Here is a 14,687-nt window from a genome sequence, read left to right on the forward strand (position 1 = left end):
TACAGCATCTTATTCATTGTGAAACTGTTTTCTTAATGGCATGAATCGCACTGAAGGCCTAGACTTAAACTGCATGGGCCGCATCTGTATATGGCCATATACCAGATTTAAATATCAGACAATGCAATAATGGCAACAGGCCTAATTATTGAATGCTCATTTGTGTTTTTAGCTTACAGATTTATTGTACGTCTATTTTAAACTTAGATACGTTTTATTGCATTCTCTAAGGCAGAAAATTATAATACAAAATTAATTAAGGGTCTATCAATACCCACAGCTTTCACCTAAATGTATGCTATTTTTTTTGGGGGGGGGGGGGGTGCTAACTGCATATTCAGTTATTATGCACTAAAATATTTACATGTAATTGCATTTAAAATGTAATAAACACAATTACAGAGGTATATAATGATGATTTGTGAGTTTTCACTGTAAAACAACCCCAAAATTTGAGAAAAGCAGCAGCAAATTCAGCCATTTTTAAATCCCAGCTAGCCAAATTACGTGGTCATTTCCTAACTACACCATAATTTGATGACCAAACTTTATTTGTGGCAATATAACTGATTACATTGTGACAACCGGAAAAGTGAAATTCCAGTATTCGTTGCCACAACGTAACTCTGGAACGTTGCCAGTCCATCATGACGACATTGTGGCAAGGTCATGGATCAATAGTGTCACGGGGCAGGGGACAAAGGACCCAAAAGCAGAGATGATGATTCAAGAGTTTTATTAATAAAGTTCTCGATTTCAAGATAAGGCACACTTGGTGCCGGCTGCAGAAGGCTGAAATCCAGCAAGCCGCAATGGGCTAGTGAAGGGTGTGTTCGTATGATAAGTGTGTGCTTTGTGGAAGTCAGGAACAATCTGAAGAGAGTCCGTTGAAGCTGGTGTGGTGCGAAGCAAAGCCCTGATGATATAATCCCCGAGACATGGGCACAGACCGAGGAATCCTCCTCCACATGAACTGGGCACAGAACTGGCGAGGGTAATGGCAAACAGGAAGGTAAACACACCTCTACAGAGGGGCAACCAACAGACACACGAGCATGCTCCAACTGCACAAGAGAGCATAGTTAACATGACAGTGAACAATAAATGGGCAAATAACGAGGTGACACACAAGGAATAAGTAGGGAGTGCAATCAGAGTGAAGCAGATGGTAACAGGTGAGTAAATCATTGCTGTTATCAGCATCTACCCGAGACTGATCACTGTACCCATGGAAACATTGATCGCGTGCCATCTCAACCTGTGAGGCACGAGGGAGAGAGAAAAACAAACAACAGTATGAGCCGGCACAAATGCCGGAACCGTGACAAATAGTTGTTTGTTGGTAACCAGTTGGTAATTTATGCTTTGAAAAATTATTCTATGGGCGAACATGCAGTATTCTAAACTAATTTATGTCCTCATTTGCCCTACATTAATTTAGAGGCTATTTAAACAGTTGTGCGTATGAATAACGAATGCAGACTCAAAGTTAATGTACTTCATTTATTTTGATATTGAACAGAGAAAAATGCAACAATAAAAGAATTTGAAACGTATTTTCACAGAATTATGACATTTCAAGCCTAAATGACTTCTGTGCTCATATTAAAATCTACTTAGACTATCTTAACACCTAATGCTTTGAATTACATTTGTTAATTAAATTTAAAGCCATTTCAAGGATAAATAAAAATGGTAAATGAAATCATTACAATATAATCTTTAGATCTACTTATTTTTTTCAATAAATATATTCAATTATAACAAAAATGTATCCAGTGGTGTTGCCATGGTGATTCACTAAATTAATGGCAAAAATAGGGAAACAGGAAGTGTCTCATATCTTCTGCATGCATTGTGTGATTTAGATCAAAATTGAGTTGTATGTTTTTATCTTGGGGCTAATCACATGGATGTGGCTATTGTGGGTCATGTCATAGCACCACCAACTGGCAGCAGTAAGTGTGGCACCTAAAACAGACTCTAAAATAGTCCTCTTACATTTACCCAAATTGCTTCAGAATTGTTTAGACACTGCTGATGGAAAATTTTGAAGGGATGCTTTAATAGTGTTGTCATGGCAACAGTTTAAATTACATTAAGTTGTAGTCAAACTGGAATGGTGGCATATGTCTTATTACACTTTGTATGATTAGGGTCCAAGTTTAGATTAATGTTGAGTTGTTGCTGTGTCTATCATGCTGTAAGGGGGTTTCGAGGAAAGGAGGAGGCGAGAACCGGCTTGACAACTTAAATAATAATTTATTAACCAAAAACCCAACCAAAAACACACAACTAAAAACACAGCACAGCTGTCTGTAATTCTCTCTCTCTCTAACTGTCGTCCCCGGCCGCCTTTATCCCTCGCGCGCCCCATCAGGCTGATTGGGGACCGGGTGTGTCTCATTCCAACCCGGCCCCTCCCTCCTCGGCTCCACACTCCTCCCGGCGTTGCCTCAGGCCGGGGAGCCCCCGGCATGACGTACATCCCCCCTCACCCTTCCTCTCCAGGTGGGGGGGCGTGCCTTATGCCCCGACTGCCGGCGGGTCCTCCCCGCCTTCCTCGACCTGGGAGGAGAAAAAAAAACACAAAATGGCGAGGGAAAGGCCAACACGGAGCGGCAGAGAGAGAGAGAGGAGAGAGAGGAGAGAGAGAAAAAAAAAAAACCTCACCGGTTCTCTGATGCGCCGTCGCGTGGTCCTCGATCACTACTCCACCCTCTCAGGCGGACTGCAGCCGCTCCTCCCCGGGCGGACCGGAGTCAGACCTCCGACCCCCAGCTGACAGAACGCCCCTCCGCGTTCCCGGCGTCCCGTGGGGACTCTCCTCCGCCCCTGGCAGCGGCCCTACCACTCCAGGCGGTCGGGGAGTCACTTCCCTCCTCCCCCCCGCGGACGGCGGTCTTCTCTCAACCCCTCCGCGTTCCCGGGGGACGGCAGGGCACTCCTCCGCCCCCGGCAGCGGCTCCCTCGCTCCAGGCGGTCGGGGAGTCCCGTCCCCACTCGCCTCGCGGACGGCGGCCGTTCCCCGCGTCCGGGTAGTCGGGCTACTCCGTCCACCGTCGGACGGCAGCGGCGCTCCCCTGGGTGGACGGCAGTGTCAAGGACTCTGCGACGGGAATCCCTCCTCCTTCCCGGGTTTCGGCACCAGTGTAAGGGGGTTTAGAGGAAAGGAGGCGGCGAGAACCGGCTTGACAACTTAAATAATAATTTATTAAACAAAAACCCAAACCAAAAACACACAACTAAAAACACAGCACAGCTGTCTGTAATTCTCTCTCTCTCTAACTGTCGTCCCCGGCCGCCTTTATCCCTCGCGCGCCCCATCAGGCTGATTGGGGACCGGGTGTGTCTCATTCCAACCCGGCCCCTCCCTCCTCGGCTCCACACATGCATTGAGTGGAAATGGACCCATGGTGCTTGGGCCCATCATCGCTGCTTGCAGCTATATTTACTATTGTTATTACAAAAAATACTGTAAATCTAAGACCATTTATATATAAAACACACACAAAAAAAAAAAACATGTAATTTTACTTTGCAAATGCCCAGGTTTATATTAACTGTCAGAAGTGTTGCACAAAACAAAATCAGTCTTTTTTTTTTTTTTTAGTATTCAAATACATTAATAAACTGTCAAAATAAAATTCAAAATTATAATAAAAATAAGCAAACTGCATGTAGTAAACATATTTAACATAAAAAGACAATTTTTAATTATTGACAAATCATGAGGCACAACACTGAGGAAAAACAAAAAACAAAACACATTTGACAGCGACAGGATAAATTGTCTACAGCTGCATTAGGGTTGTACATTCAACGTTAAAACCTTATAAAGCCACCTGTCTTTAAAACTCTTTTGGGTAACTCAGATCCAATGCATAAATCAGTCCTGGGCAGGTGGGGGATGACTTCACTTTCAAGAACAATGAAATTTCTGACCAGATTGTAGTGAATTGCAGCATCCGAGTTCTCTTACCACTGTTAACAGGGCAACTGGTGAATATCCAACAATTGGCTCTTCTGAATCTTCAGCCCTGAAAAGCAGAAATAGAAAAAAGTGGCAAAATTAAAGAACAATTTATTAAAATCTGTTTCAAAATACACACTAACATAAAAGAATAGTTCACACAAAAATTATGTCAGTATTTACTCACTTGTTCCAGACCTGTATGACTTTATTTCTTCCATGAAAGACAAAAGCTTGGTTTTATTATTATTATTATTATTATATATAAATCATCTTCTTTAAAAGGATAGTTCCCCCAAAAATGAAAAGTCTCTCATCATTTACTCACCCTCATGCCATCCCAGATGTTTATGACTTACTTTCTTCTGCAGAACACAAATGAAGATTTTAGACAAATATCTCAGCTCTGTAGATCCATACAATGCAAGTGAATGGTGAACTGAACTTTGAAGCTCCAAAAAGCACAAAAGGCAGAATAAAAGTAATCCATTAGACTCTAGTGGTTAAATACATATCTTCAGATAAGTCCTTTTTTTTAATTTTTTTATTACAAATATCTACTTTCACTTTCAGATGTGAAAGTGAAACTAAACAGGCTTTCAGATGTAAACGTGAAAGTGGAGATTTATAGTAATAAAGGACTTAAATATTGATTGGTTTCTCACCCACACTAATTATATCACTTCTGAAGACATGGATTTAACAACTGGAGTCGTATGGATTACTTTTATGCTGTTTTTAACTGTTTTTTGGAGCTTCAAAGTTCTGACACCTATTCACTTGCATTGTATGGCCTTACAGAGCTGAAATACTCTTATAAATATTTGTTTGTGATCTGCAGATGAAAGTCATACACATCTGGGATGGCATGAGTGTAAGTAAATAATGAAAGAATTTTCATTTTTGGGTGAGGTATTCCTTTAAGTTTCAAAAATGGCTAAATGAATTAGAAATGTGTGAATAAAGTAATTTAACCCGCATGCTTTGAAGAATCTTGAGGCATCTTCTCTCAGCAGCACAGGAAGTGCACGAAGCACAGTGGTTCGACTTGTGTGGACGCTATGTTGATCCTGAAAGACATTTTTTATATCTAGTGTTAAATGTTGAACATGTTGAATGTGTTATTCAGCCTAAACACTGTGAATTATAAAAAATAAAAAATTAAAAAAAAAAATCAGTTCCCAACCCAAATCCATTGCTTTTGTAACCTTCACAATAGTCTGAAGATAGGAAAGCTGGCTTTTTGGCTTTTTCCAAGCAGATTATTTGGGAGAATCTGCAGAATTTTGTGGATGGGATTTAAACATGGTAAAATGTGTTAAATGAACCTGAGAGTACTGTACTCTTAATGGTTGCTAAAGCTCCAGTAGTTAAATCTATATCTTTTGAAGTGATCCAGTTGGTTATATTGGAGGTGAGAATAGACCAAAATATAAATAATTTTTCACTATAAATCTCCTTGGTGATCATGACTTCAAGCCATCTAGCACTGAACAAATGCATTAAGCACCAGGAAGTGTAATCAAGCTTGAAATCATAATTGTGCTTAGAGATTGCAATGGCAAGATGTACAGTGAAAAAGGGGTTTTATTTTGGTCTGTTCTCACCCAAAACCAACTGGATCACCTCAGAAGACATTGATTAAACCACTCAAGTTGAATGGATTACTTTTATCAACTATCTTTCACTTGAATTGAATGGACCAACAGAGCTGAAATATTATTTTATAAATCTTCATTTGTGTTCTGCAGCAGAAAGAAAGTCATGCACATCTGGGATGGCATGAGGGTGAGTAAATGATGAGAGAATTTTCAGAAGCGATAGTTAAAAAAAATAAAAAAGGACTTAAATATTGATTTGTATCTCACCCACACCTATCATATGGCTTCTGAAGATATGGATTTAACCACTGGAGTCTTATGGATTACTTTTATGCTGCCTTTATGTGCTTTTTGGATCTTCAAAGTTCTGGCCATCATTCACTTGCACTGTGAATTACACATATCTTAGAAGAAGATATTCTTCTAAAAATCTTGTGTACAGGAGAAAAAAAGTCATACACACCTGGGATGGCATGAGGGTCAGTAAATGAGAGAGGTTTTATTTTTGAATAAACTAATAAACTTTGGGACAGGCTCAAATTATTCTGTGTAAAATCAAGGTCTGTTGAACCACAGAACAATGTTAAACAACTAAGACCATAATACATTTAAGTAATGAATCAAGAGAATCTCAGCAAGTTCACCAGAAGTCTTTTCCGACTTCAGTGTCTTCTGATGAGATATAAAGTCACCAGCGAAGACTGTGTCGATCAAGTTCTGCATACATGTGTTTGGTAGATTCTGGTTTGTAAAGCGCTACTCAGCAAACACCTGAAATGGAGGGATAAGAAAGGCTAGTTACATTCACAATTGATTGAAAGGCATCCCTACAAATGATCACACGTGTGCATGTACACAACATTTTATGTTACCCATTTAGATCAAATAAAGAAATATGTCAATTTTACAGTAAACACACACACACACACACTTGTTACTTACCTCGGAAACTTGTACCATGCGATCAACAAAATGCATCCACCTTGTTCAAACTAGGGTGGGAAACTAGTCCAAACAAGTCCTTTGAGCTCTCAATATTCTTTAGAATGGGGAGAAAAACAAATAGCAATAAGTCTATCAAGTAAATTACACAACTGTTAACTTAAAAAAATTAAAAAAAATAAAAAGACTTAATTAAAACTTAATTTAATCTAAAGAATTTAATCTAAAGAATTACAGGCTAACTCCACTAAACAAAAATTCCTCAATGTTAAAATACTTGTAAAATTTAGAAATTGTACCTCTGTCAGCACACCGAGAAGCTTAGTTAAGCATGCAGTGCATCATTTAAAATAATATCCTGTAGATGGACAAAATGCTATTTAGATAACTGTTGCTGTTCGTTTTGTATTTTACATATCCTAACATATCATCTTTAAACTCAGGTTAAACTATGAGGTTACTTCAGTTACCTAAACCAGCAACTTGCTGTATGTCTCATTCCAACATTAAGTACTGTTTGGGATATTTATGTAAATACATCTACATTTAATATTTGTGTAGTTCCCGTATTACAAAAATAATAACAGAAGTTATGATTGAATTTGAAATTACTTAATCCAATTACTTGAATCCACTCAGACAGCCCAGCAGCGAACATCTTTATGGAGGAAAAGTGCATGCTCCTAGACAGCATCCAATCATAAGCATTTGTTTGAACAGAAGTATATTCCTTCTCCAAAATAAAAGTCTTCTTAATTAGAAGCTACATGCATGTAAACCTTAAATACATGCAAACTGATTTTTTCACGTATGGTACAATAAATAATTAGATATTATATCCAAATGAGTATGCACGACAATAAAGGTGTCTGTTCCAGCTCAATATTTTAACATTTTTAATGTACTTGATTTGCTTTGCACATCAAAACACAGTTAAGAACTTTTTTTATTTAACTCTATGGTTTTACACAGGTTTTTATAACATGAAATGCACTTATTTAACAATAAAATCTTTAAATTAATACAAATGTAGTGATTGAGTCAAAATCTGATAAAATGTTGTTTTTAACTGTCTCATAGGATAGTCAATACCTGTGTTTTTTCAGTTTATGTATGTAAAGTAGTGATTAATTTAGGCAAAATGACAAAATATTTCTTTCTTTAGTCATATATTTTCTTGCAATTATAAATTTTTAAATGTAAAATTGTTTTTTTTTTTTTTTTTTTTTTTGGTACTTGACAGCGATATATCGCCATAACAAAAGCATTTTTTATTTTTTTATTTTTTTTTATTAGAGAAAATGATGCTAATTTTGTCAATAAAGAATACTTTATTTTTTACGGTTAGTTTTGTTAAAACTGTCATTTAAAAGCTGTTAAAAACAGATATTTATTGTATTCCATTTAAACAGATTTTTTATTTGTTTTTAAACCACATTTCGATAAACAGTTTATTCTTGTAGTTTTAAATACAGGGGAACATTTTTACATTTATTGGTAAAAACTGTAAAAAATATAGATATATTTTTTACAGTGTATGTAAGAAGCTTTTTATAGCCTTTATATTCACCAGATGAGCAGTTTTGTATAGTTTATGCATATATAGTTTTTATATACAGGTGCATCTCAATAAATTAGAATATCGTGGAAAAGTTCATTTATTTCAGTAATTCAACTCAAATTGTGAAACTCGTGTATTAAATAAATTCAATGCACACAGACTGAAGTAGTTTAAGTCTTTGGTTCTTTTAATTGTGATGATTTTGGCTCACATTTAACAAAAACCCACCAATTCACTATCTCAAAATATTAGAATACATCATAAGACCAATAAAAAAAACATTTTTAGTGAATTGTTGGCCTTCTGGAAAGTATGTTCATTTACTGTATATGTACTCAATACTTGGTAGGGGCTCCTTTTGCTTTAATTACTGCCTCAATTCGGCGTGGCATGGAGGTGATCAGTTTGTGGCACTGCTGAGGTGGTATGGAAGCCCAGGTTTCTTTGACAGTGGCCTTCAGCTCATCTGCATTTTTTGGTCTCTTGTTTCTCATTTTCCTCTTGACAATACCCCATAGATTCTCTATGGGGTTCAGGTCTGGTGAGTTTACTGGCCAGTCAAGCACACCAACACCATGGTCATTTAACCAACTTTTGGTGCTTTTGGCAGTGTGGGCATGTGCCAAATCCTGCTGGAAAATGAAATCAGCATCTTTAAAAAGCTGGTCAGCAGAAGGAAGCATGAAGTGCTCCAACATTTATTGGTAAACGGGTGCAGTGACTTTGGTTTTCAAAAAACACAATGGACCTACACCAGCAGATGACATTGCACCCCAAATCATCACAGACTGTGGAAACTTAACACTGGACTTCAAGCAACTTGGGCTATGAGCTTCTCCACCCTTCCTCCAGACTCTAGGACCTTGGTTTCCAAATGAAATACAAAACTTGCTCTCATCTGAAAAGAGGACTTTGGACCACTGGGCAACAGTCCAGTTCTTCTTCTCCTTAGCCCAGGTAAGACGCCTTTGACGTTGTCTGTGGTTCAGGAGTGGCTTAACAAGAGGAATACGACAACTGTAGCCAAATTCCTTGACATGTCTGTGTGTGGTGGCTCTTGATGCCTTGACCCCAGCCTCAGTCCATTCCTTGTGAAGTTCACCCAAATTCTTGAATCGATTTTGCTTGACAATCCTCATAAGGCTGCGGTTCTCTCGGTTGGTTGTGCATCTTTTTCTTCCACACTTTTTCCTTCCACTCAACTTTCTGTTAACATGCTTGGATACAGCACTCTGTGAAAAGCCAGCTTCTTTGGCAATTAATGTTTGTGGCTTACCCTCCTTGTGAAGGGTGTCAATGATTGTCTTCTGGACAACTGTCAGATCAGCAGTCTTCCCCATGATTGTGTAGCCTAGTGAACCAAACTGAGAGACCATTTTGAAGGCTCAGGAAACCTTTGCAGGTGTTTTGAGTTGATTAGCTGATATGCATGTCACCATATTCTAATTTTTTGAGATAGTGAATTGGTGGGTTTTTGTTAAATGTGAGCTAAAATCATCACAATTAAAAGAACCAAAGACTTAAACTACTTCAGTCTGTGTGCATTGAATTTATTTAATACACGAGTTTCACAATTTGAGTTGAATTACTGAAATAAATGAACTTTTCCACGACATTCTAATTTATTGAGATGCACCTGTATTTCACCAGGTTTATTGATGAGAAATAAAAAATTTGGAATGAAAAAATATATATTATATATATTGTCAACTATCGGAATAGATTTTTGCAGATAACTGATAGTTTTAAAAAGCGACTTTCGGCACCGATTAATCGATTAATCTACCTCTAGTGAAGATCTCAAAAACCTGTCGAGAACAATCTGTGGTCATATTTCACTCTCAAATCAAAAGAAAGAAATAATAAATTATATTTTGTTTAACCCTCAGAGACCTAGCATATAAAAATTTCAACATTCGTTTAACAATGCTTAATTTTTATATAAAAAAACATGTATATATATATATATATATATATATATATATATATATATATATATATATATATATATGTGTGTGTGTACAACACTGTTTCATAACAAATACCAAATAAAGTAAGATATCAGCATGTCCCTGTGTGCAGTTATTGGGCGGTTTTGCCTCTTAGGCAGTTTAATCTTGCTCATTACTGTTGTCAAAAATATATATATATATATATATATATATATATATATATATATATATATATATATATATAGCTGCAAGCAGCAATTATCGGGCTTCAAGCCACTTAGGGCCTATAAGTGGATACGAATAATCATGAAATACAAAAATTAACTACTGGTTAACAGTAGACAAGTTCTGTTTTACAAAGTTCCCTGTATGTCATGATAATGGATGTTGTCACAGAATGTGATGTTTTGGAGATGAATACAGGAATTTTATTTTGCCATGATGTAACTGTTATCAGAATGAAAGTCTAGTCATTATGTTGTGTTACATGAAACTTGGATGTGGGATATTTCTACTTGATATCTTGGATGTTTGATCATAATGGCATTTCATTGCATGATGGTCATAATATTATAAGAAAACAAAATTGGAAGGATCCTGTTAGCTTAGCAGGTGTTAGATTGTTATTAGAGACATGTCAGAGCAACCATAGTACCACAGGTACTTATAGAAAGAGTACAATGTAGCATGTTTAGAAAACGTGTCTTTGCAAATGTTTGTTAAACAAGTGTTATCATCGTGTTATGCAGAACCTTTGCTTCACAGAGTGATATTTTTAAATAAAAGTCAAGGTAGAGTAGCAAGTTTGTGCATATTTCTGGTTTTGGAATGTTTGTGTGATGACAGGCCACTGCGTCTTGGCAAAAGTGGAGTGCAATATTTTGTAGGAATTTCAAAGTTGGAAGTCTAACATAACAAGCAGCAATAAATTATTATTATTATTATTATTATTATTATATAAGTTAATTATTACAGGGTAGTTTATAGTAAGTAGATAAAACACTGTATCTTTTTTTTTTTTTTTTTTTACCAGCGTGGGAACACACTCTGTAAGCCTGTAAACACAATCAAATATGTGTTAAGTGAAAACAGGCGAGACCAAAAATTTGGATATGATCAGATAGTTTATTGGTTTATGGTTCATGTTTACATGGTTTATTAAGATTTGCAGTGCGAGCGAGTACTGGTGTCAGGTTACATCTGCACCAAGCGCTTCTTTGTGAAACACTAATTAACCTTTTCGTATGCAGATCTAAAACAAATAATAAACTTGAGAAGACAAGAAACACCTTTGATGATAAATAAATGGGATGCGAAATGACATCCGTGAAAATGTAAAACATTTTAACTCTTGCACTGTGTTCCGCAAACAGTCCTGCATGACTATGCAATATGCAAAATAGTTCTCGTGAATGAGCATGAAGAGCAGAGGTGCCTCTGAATACTACATCCCGTGTATAACCGCCTATACACGCTAATAAAAGATTGTTTGTCATTCTATGACCCTGCTCTATTTTAAAATGGATCTTTTAGCATGCACATGATATTTCATCTATTGCAATTAATATTAACTTTATTTGATATAAACCAGGGGTATTCAATTAAAGTTCCAAGAGGTCCGGTCTCTACATTTCCTTCCCAGCAAAGGTCCAGACAATAACTTGCATGGTGTCAGTAGTCAGTATACTTTAGCTATGAAATGACATAAGGAATGCTTAATCAATTTTATGAAATACAGTTCAAGTCAAAAGTTTACGTACACTTAGGCTGAAGTCATTAAAACTCATTTTTTAACCATTACACATATTTCATATTAGCAAACTATAGTTTTGGCAAGTTGTTTCAGACATCTACTTTGTGCATGACACAAGTAATTTTTCCAACAACTGTTTACAGACAGATTGTTTCACTGTTACACTAAGTTAACTGTGCCTTTAAGCAGCTTGGAAAATTCCAGAAAATTATGTCAAGCCTTTAGACTATTAGCTTCTGATAGGAGGTGTACTGAATTGGAGATGTACCTGTGGATGTATTTTAACGCCTACCTTCAAACTCGGTGACTTTTTTCTTGACATCAAGGGAAAATCAAAAGGAATCAGCCAAGACCTCAGAAAAATAAATTGTGGACCTCCTCAAGTCTGGTTCATCCTTGGGAGCAATTTACAATGCCTGAAGGTACAACGTTCATCTGTACAAACAATAGTACACAAGGATAAACACCATGGGACCATGCAGCCATCATACCGCTCATTCCGTCTCCTAGAGATGAAAGTAGTTTGGTGCAACAAGTGCAAATCAATCCCAGAAAAACAGCAAAGGACCTTGTGAAGATGCTGGAGGAAACAGGTAGACAAGTATCTATATCCACAGTAAAACAAGTCCTTTATCAACATAACATGAAAGGCTGCTCAGCAAGGAAGTGGCTTCACTGCTCCAAAACTGCCATAAAAAAGCCAGACTACAGTTTGCAAGTGCACATGGGGACCAAGATCTTACTGTTTGGAGAAATGTCCTCTGGTCTGATGAAACAAAAATGTTACTGTTTGGCCATAATGACCATCATTATGTTTGGAGGAAAAAGGGTGAGGCTTGCAAGCCAAAGAACACCATCCCGAAACATGGGGGTGGCAGCATCATGTTGTGAGTCTGCTTTGCTGCAGGAGGGACTGGTGCACTTCACAAAATAGATGGCATCATGAGGAAGAAAAATTATGTGGATATATTGAAGCAACATCTCAAGACATCAGCCAGGAAGTTAAAGCTCGGTCGCAAATGAGTCTTCCAAATGGAAAATGACCCCAAGCATACCTCCAAATTTGTGGCAAAATGACAACAAAGTCAAGGTATTGTAGTGGCCATCACAAAGTCCTGACCTCAATCCGAACTAAAAAAGCATGTGCGAGCAAGGAGGCCTACAAACCTGACTCAGTAACACCAGTTCTATCTGGAGGAATGGGCCAAAATTCCAGCAGCTTATTGTGAGAAGCTTGTGGAAGGCTACCCAAAACGTTTGACCCAAGATAAACAATTTAAAGGCAATGCTACCATATACTAACAAAGTGTATGTAAACATTTGACCCACTGGGAATGTGATGAAAGAAATAAAAGCTGAAATAAATCATTCTCTCTACTATTATTCTGACATTTCACATTCTTAAAATAAAGTAGTGATCTTAACTGACCTAAGACAGGGAATGTTTTCTACGATTAAATGTCAGGAATTGTGAAAAACTGAGTTTAAATGTATTTGGCTAAGGTGTATGTAAACTTCTGACTTCAGCTGTAGTTATTATAAATGTACAAGTTGGCAGCAATAGTACTTTGTAAAAGAAAGAAAAACAAAGTCAGAACAGTCTCTTCAAACTTAAGCAAGGTTTTCGACATTGGGGCCCCAGAGACAAAGCCAAAATAGTGGGGTTTGGGGAATATTTTACCAAAATATTTCAATAAGTTCATCAACCAGAGAACACTTTGATAAGAATATTAAAAGATAAAATCAACTGTTTGTTTTGAGGTTGAATGACAGCAGTCCAGTATTTGTGTTTGAATATTTTTAGATACCTAAGGGGCATAGCAGGCCTTGTGATTAAAGAAAGATACATTTTGGGGGTTCAGGGATACACCCCTGAGAGAAAATGTGGAAAAATGTAAAAGTCTGAATGGTCCGTTTTTTATATGTTGGGCACTTCATTCAGGAGCAGGTTTGGTTATTAGCAATAACTAATAATTATCAAAGATAATCATTAAATATTAAAATCAATAGAATATTGATTAGAATTAACATTAGCTTATTGATCCTTCAAATCAACAATCATCAAAGATAATTATCAATAGAATATTAATAAGGATTAATATCGCCGGGGCACCACCCTGGAATCAGGAACTTGTAACCAGACAGTATAGCAGTCTTTAATACATGACAGGAAGTTGTGTGTGTGTGTGTGTGTGTGTGTGTGTGTGTTTAAGGAGAGAAGGAGGGCACAATATGGCAGACGTGGTGTGCAGATCATACAAGAGAAAGAGAACAGAGTGACGACACCGAAGCCGGTTTTAGCGATTGTGGGAGAAAAGGCAACCGTTAATTTATCACTCAGAGACACGGTGAAGGGCTCGTAATCTGTCCACCGTGGTCGTTGGTTCTTTAATGGATAAACTCAGTGTGCTGGTCTCACCCGCGATGGCGGAAATGTACAAACAGTCCAATGTGGTTGGATGATGACAACACAGCAAATCTCATTAGTGGTAACAGTGTTACAGTAATACCTTTAGTATTATTAGCAGCAATGAGCAGACTTGGCAGTCCATAAACTGTACAAGCAATAACCTTGATACACATGGATAACACACTAAAATAATCTATCTCTGCCCAGACATAAACATGAGTTGCGTGATGATGCGGGCAGAATGTGTGTTCATCCTTGAGGCTCAGGTGATGACGGGAGGCTGTTTCCATGCTCTGTCGGTGAGCGGTACGGCGGCTGATTCTCGGTGGGCTGGCAGACAAATCAGCGAAGTCGACTTGGTTGAAGAGGGAAGAGAAATCTTCTTTCTTCACTTCTGCAGGGAAATGGGTGAGATGCAGTTTGCTCAGCGGTCCCTTCGTATCTGTTAGCATGCTCGGTGGAACACAGAGAAATCTCGGCTCGTCCAGCAAGATG

General features: G+C 37.5%; 1 long non-coding RNA gene across 1 annotated transcript; it reads right to left on the bottom strand.

The window, feature by feature from the left end:
- Positions 1 to 1,094: 1,094 nt before the first annotated feature.
- Positions 1,095 to 7,210, bottom strand: LOC127434109 (uncharacterized). The gene is made up of 8 exons (XR_007895984.1): positions 7,129 to 7,210; positions 6,816 to 6,874; positions 6,517 to 6,613; positions 6,219 to 6,345; positions 4,949 to 5,043; positions 4,161 to 4,187; positions 2,674 to 4,040; positions 1,095 to 2,568 (listed from the first exon to the last, which is right to left on the bottom strand). It is a non-coding gene; the product is annotated as an uncharacterized LOC127434109 (long non-coding RNA).
- Positions 7,211 to 14,687: the final 7,477 nt, after the last annotated feature.

The sequence above is a fragment of the Myxocyprinus asiaticus genome, chromosome 44, assembly GCF_019703515.2.
Source record: "Myxocyprinus asiaticus isolate MX2 ecotype Aquarium Trade chromosome 44, UBuf_Myxa_2, whole genome shotgun sequence".
In the NCBI taxonomy this organism is placed as follows: Eukaryota; Metazoa; Chordata; class Actinopteri; order Cypriniformes; family Catostomidae; genus Myxocyprinus; species Myxocyprinus asiaticus.